Raw genomic sequence first — 6,000 nt, forward strand, 5'->3', positions numbered from 1 at the left:
AAGTAGCCCATGACTGGTTAAAGTCACTTGGGTTTCTTGCAGCCAAGATAGTATGTATCTTTGTGTAGAACAGACTGTCCAATATGGTCCAAATCAACAGAAATTACAAGCCTATTAATAAAATATGATTAGTTTGCACTTACCTACAGATTTATAATGCATGCCATGGTTTATAAATAAGTAGGTTGCAGTTAAGTGTGTGAAAAGCTGTCACTACTCCATACGCATAATGCTTTTAGACTTGAATAAAATACATGATTGGTGTAAGAATATTGTATTAAATGTTATGGAAATGTATGCTACATTTAAATTAACATTATTTTCCTTGGATAATCATAGCACCCACACTCCTTTATTTCGGAAATCTTATAAAACTTCAAAGGATTCAGCATTTGGATTACACTTGAGAATTTACTATACCTGTTCTGGGAACAGGATGTGGGACTATGAAACTACATTGACAAATGTGGTACTACGAAACTACATTGACAAACTGTCACTTCTGTTGGGTCAGGACTATCCAAAGCTTTCTGCACAGTTTCCAGCCCAGATGAGTCATGCCAAAGGGGCAATAGCAATTGGTGCGCTGATCAACTCGTATGCATGGTAAAATGCACATCAAGTTCACACTGACAGATTATTGTAGTCTTCATGAAAGGCCGTGATCAAAACTGTATCTTGCCTCAAAAAGTCTTCTTGTAAGATACTATACCTCAAGGTAGATATACAGTGTTCCCCCCGTATTCGTGGGGGATGTGTACCAGACACCCCAGTGAATAGTGAAAAACTGCGAATAGTTAGAACCTCCACTAAAAATGCTTATAACTGCCTATCTTGAAAGTTCAGATACCAAATGTACACCTTTAATAACATCCTATTCAAATATACATAAAATTACTAACCTATTACTGTATTAATCTTTGAGGTTATATTAATATCATTTCAGTCATCTTAAAACATTTTAACATTAAAAATATATACCTACAGCCAATAACAGAGAGAGAGAGTGAGACCCGTGAATGGCAACATCATATATCTGACCATCAAGAGTGAACTTATGAATTATTTCTGAGACAGAGAGAATAATAATGAGAGAGAGAATAACTCTTAAACTCCGACTCCTTCCCCTCCGCCAATACTATATCAAACTGTCATTTACTCCCTGCTGCCCACCTTTCCTCCACGTATAAAAAGGACTGGGAATCGCTATTTTTTAATTAGTTCTTCTTTAATGTTTTAAAATTAGTTATAAGGTAAATCATTTATTTATACTACAAAATAAATAAACATACATAAGTAAGAAAGAGAGAGAGAGAGAGAATGTTATTGTTACTGTTTAATCTCATTAAACTTAATATTATTTGTAAGCTAGAACTGTATATCATTATTTTACCATAAAATGTAGTAATGTCCTTAAAGATACACTTATACATACATTTCCAGCCCAAACAGAGGTCGAGAGTTACCACTAGGACATACTATCTCGTGTGGCAAAAGAGAGAGAGAGAGAGAGATGGGCAGGGGGGTTATCCTTATATAAAAGTCTGAAATGGATAGATTATTGTACTTCTATAAAATACTATCACATATGAATTTTGAAACGAGTTATATTACTATTATTATTATTATACAAAAATATTAATAAACACATGTACCATAGAAATTCTCTCATCTCAGTAAAAGAGAGAGAGAGAGAGAGAATTTACGTGATCCTCAGAGGGCAACAGGCATTCCCCCTCCTGACACTTGATAAATTTGAGTTGTTGGACCCCAGCCAACTACGTGGAGTTCAAAGAGAAAGATGCAGGGTAAAATGCATTTTCTTTCATCTTACATAATTTTTTTATTTATAAACTAAAATCTTCCTAATTCACCTTAGTATTTTCTTTAATGAATTGATATTATTGCTGTTTACATTAATATTGATATTCGAAATTCAGTACATCAGTTATCATCCAAAAAACATACATCTCTGTAAGAGACAGAGACAGAGAGAGAGAATTTTCGTAGTATTTGTAAAATACTTTCACATATGATTTCTTTAATTACAGTTATTATTATTATTATTATTATTATTATTATTATTATTATTATTATTATTATTATTATTATTATTATTATTATAAGAAAGTATTAATAAACATATTATACATAGCGTACCATAAAAATCTCTCATCTCAGTAGAGAGAGAGTGAGAGAGAGATTGGAGTTCGAAAGAAAGATGCGTGAAGACTGGGATTTCCTTCATTCTTACATAATTTTTAAAATTTATAAACTAAAATCTTACTAATTCAATGTAGTATTTTCTTTATTGAAGTGATTGCTCTTTACATTAATATTAATATTAGAAAATTAGTAAATCATTTATCACACAAAAAGCATACATCCCTGTAAGGGAGAGAGAGAGAGAATGTTTAGTTATTATGTGATATCATTTAATCTTATTAAACTTACTAATACAGTATTGATCAATATTAATATTTTAAAATTAGTAAATCATTTTTGTATCATAAAAATGTATTTAGGCATGAAAATAACATCAAAATACACTAATTAGTGATTATTTGTCGTCGGAAAATCCTGCGAATAGGCGAATTCACAGCAAACAATGGGTAGATATGGTCCAGATAAAAATATGCGAATCTGGAGAACGCAAATACGGGGGACCCACTGTATATATATATTATATATATATATATATGTATATATATATATATATATATATATATATATATATATATATATATATATATATGTGTGTGTGTGTGTGTGTGTGTGTGTTTTGTTGTGGCAGGATCACAAGCTTAAAAACAAGCAGGCAAATTCCCCCCCAACATAATCCTAATCAATCTAGCTACCAAACTCACCTTCAGTCACACTTTTCTCTTTGCACTACAGAATACACGCAGGACAATTGACCTACCTACACACAGAACAAAAAAAACACATGTACTCGCCCAACTCCTGATACTCCGGGCTGTGCTGTCCGCTGGTCGAGGTCACTGAGACACCACCAACAACAAAGACAACAACCAAGGACCACAACCCCACAACTCAACAACACAACAACAAACAAGGAATACAACCACAACTCAACAACACAGCAAACAAACAACACCCAAGGACCACAATCCCACAACTTAACAACACAACAACAAACAAGGAACACAACCACAACAAAAGACCACTGCACAAACAATCACCAACATGTAAAAACAATAACACAAAAAGCAACACACACACACCCACTAACAACACCAAGAAATCACAACAGCTCACCAACAACAATCCTCAACAACTCACATATAACTCAACAAAAACTCATAGCACAACAAAACTAACAACACAGGCACAACAACTCTTCCGCAAACATTACCAAACTCAACAACCAAACAACAAACCAACAACACAACTCAACTGACTTTCAATGCCTCCAACACTTCATAGACCACTGTTGACTCTACTAATCATCACCAATTCTGACTAAAGACTGACTAAAAACTGACTGAAACACAGAACTCTAACAACTAACTCCAGCTGCACCAGCAGACAACCCAGAACTCACCAACAGCCAAGTCAATCGCTAACTATCTATCCAACAATTACACACACTCTCTCTCTCTCTCTCTCTCTCTCAAGGACATTGTCAAATGGAACTCCCATAACTCCTCCATATCTCCTCCCCGGTTACATTTGACAACGTCTCCTTACACTCGCAACACCTACACTAAATAGCCTTCCGCAACACCCATGGATGCTCAGACGCAGGCCCCCTGGATCTTGTTTGAGGGCTCTCATACACACTGTTACACCGCCCTCCACTTCTCCAAGACCACTTCTAATTAGACTCCCATTACCATCTCCCTCATTACCATCCTCCCAAATCCCACTCACTATCTCATCTACCCCCTCCAACTCTTGTCCCAATATATCTCGTAACTCTGCCACCAAATCACTTACCTCATTTACACTTCTGCCAAACTCCTGAAGAGACTCATTCATATTGCCAACCACATCTTTATCATCTGATTCCCTTCCTGGTGAAACTTCACTAAACCCTGACAATTCAAACCCACACACGCCATATGTATCATTCCTAACCCTCAAAGTCATCCGTATTACATGCCTTATCCACCATTTTTACCCTAACACTAACCCCTCTATCACGCAGCTCACGTTTCTCCCTTTCCTTACCTTCTTCTGCTTTCTTCCATACTCAACCAACACCAACTGCCGATCTTTCAGACCCATTTGCTCACTGATACTTGGCTCACATTTATTCACTTTCAACCACTCTCTCATCACATTCCCCTGAACACACTGCTGCACACTAGAGGACCCACCTGACTGAATCCCCTCAACACCTAGTTTCCCAAATTCCCAACCTGACTCATCCTCTTTCGCCTACACACACTCGCCACGTGACCTTCCATTCCACATTCAACACATTTCACATGTTGTTCTTTACACATCCTAGCATAATGCCCGTTCTTCCCGCAGTTGCCGCAAACCACATTCATACAGGTACCCCGACATCCACTAGCTATGTGCCCTATCTGCTCACACCTGTAACACTTAATATCCCTATCTTTCTTACACTCGCTCACTAATTGCCCCATTTGCCCACACCCGAAGCACGCTCCTAATGCCCCAACCAACATTCATTCTTCCTTGTCCTGGCTTACCACATCTGTAACACTGCTGCTCTCGCTCACAACTAACTGATCCTACTCTTCCAACACTTGCACTCCTATCTCTTTTAGGACTAACTACACTCACGTTAGTTGCTCTAACGCTCCTATCAACCACTCGCTACTTCAGTACTAACACTAACACTTCTACTCTCTTTCATGCACCTATCTAACTCGTAATCCTCTACCATTTCTAAAATGTCATTCCACGTTAACATTTCATTCATCCACCGCATTTTCTCCTTGTGTTTTAGATTCATAAACTCGTATACGCTCTCTGGTATAGTCGCCAACAACTTTCGCACTAACTCCTGACACTCGTTTATCCCTTCGTCCCCAAACTTTTTCCTGGCTAATGTTTCCAACCTGCACACATACATTGACAACGACTCACCAACATTCATTCTTGCCTCTTCAAAATCAGGCTTTCTCCTATATCAAATGTTACTCTTTATCCTCTTTGCCTGTTCTACAATCCTGGCTTTCACACTCTCATACTGCACATTCCCTACACTCATCATTACCCCAAACATACTCAACAAAAATCCTGTCAAAAAGCTACCTAATTCTCTTGCCCAGACTCTTGTTATCCCCATACTTAGACTCACAATACTTCTCATATTCCTTTAAAAAGTCCCCTATGTCCCTACTACCATATTCCTCGTATTGTGCACATCGGGTTACCTCTCTCATATACACAGCCTTTTGTACTTCCCGTTCACTCTCACTCTCACTTTTGCTACTTCCATTCTGACCTTTCTTTCCTTCTTCCAAATATCACAATTTGTCAAAAATTGTATTTTTCCTAACTATACAAAAGGAATGTAATCAGCGGCAGCTGGAACTAATCGTAAGCTTCGAACAAGGAGGTTCGGTAGTTAACTGCTTGTCCGACAGTCGGTGGTCCCGCACGACTGAGAGGTGAAGAATCACTTTGCTTTAGGCCCAGGAAACAGTGAGGGATGGCATGAGGTGGGACTATGTTTGAAGGACCTCAGGTTTGTACAGTTGGGAAAAATACAATTTTCCGACAAATTGTGATTTGATCTGATACGTAATACAAACCATCAGTCCTTTAACAATAGGAAGACTCACTTATTGGTGGGTGGAATCTGAGTCTTATGAACAGGACTGGTGTTCATCTGACCTTGGTTCCCTCCTGGTCGTAAGAGCAGAGGGAGGGATCCTAGCCTCGGCCCAGCTGATCGAGGTGGGTGCACCGCAGGATCAGTGGTCAGACCTTCTTGGGACCAAATTCATAAGAGGGAGGCAAAGCGTGCCTCTTATGAATAGCAAGCAAGAACTAGTT

The sequence above is a fragment of the Macrobrachium nipponense genome, chromosome 27 (assembly GCF_015104395.2).
Source record: "Macrobrachium nipponense isolate FS-2020 chromosome 27, ASM1510439v2, whole genome shotgun sequence".
NCBI lineage: Eukaryota > Metazoa > Arthropoda > Malacostraca > Decapoda > Palaemonidae > Macrobrachium > Macrobrachium nipponense.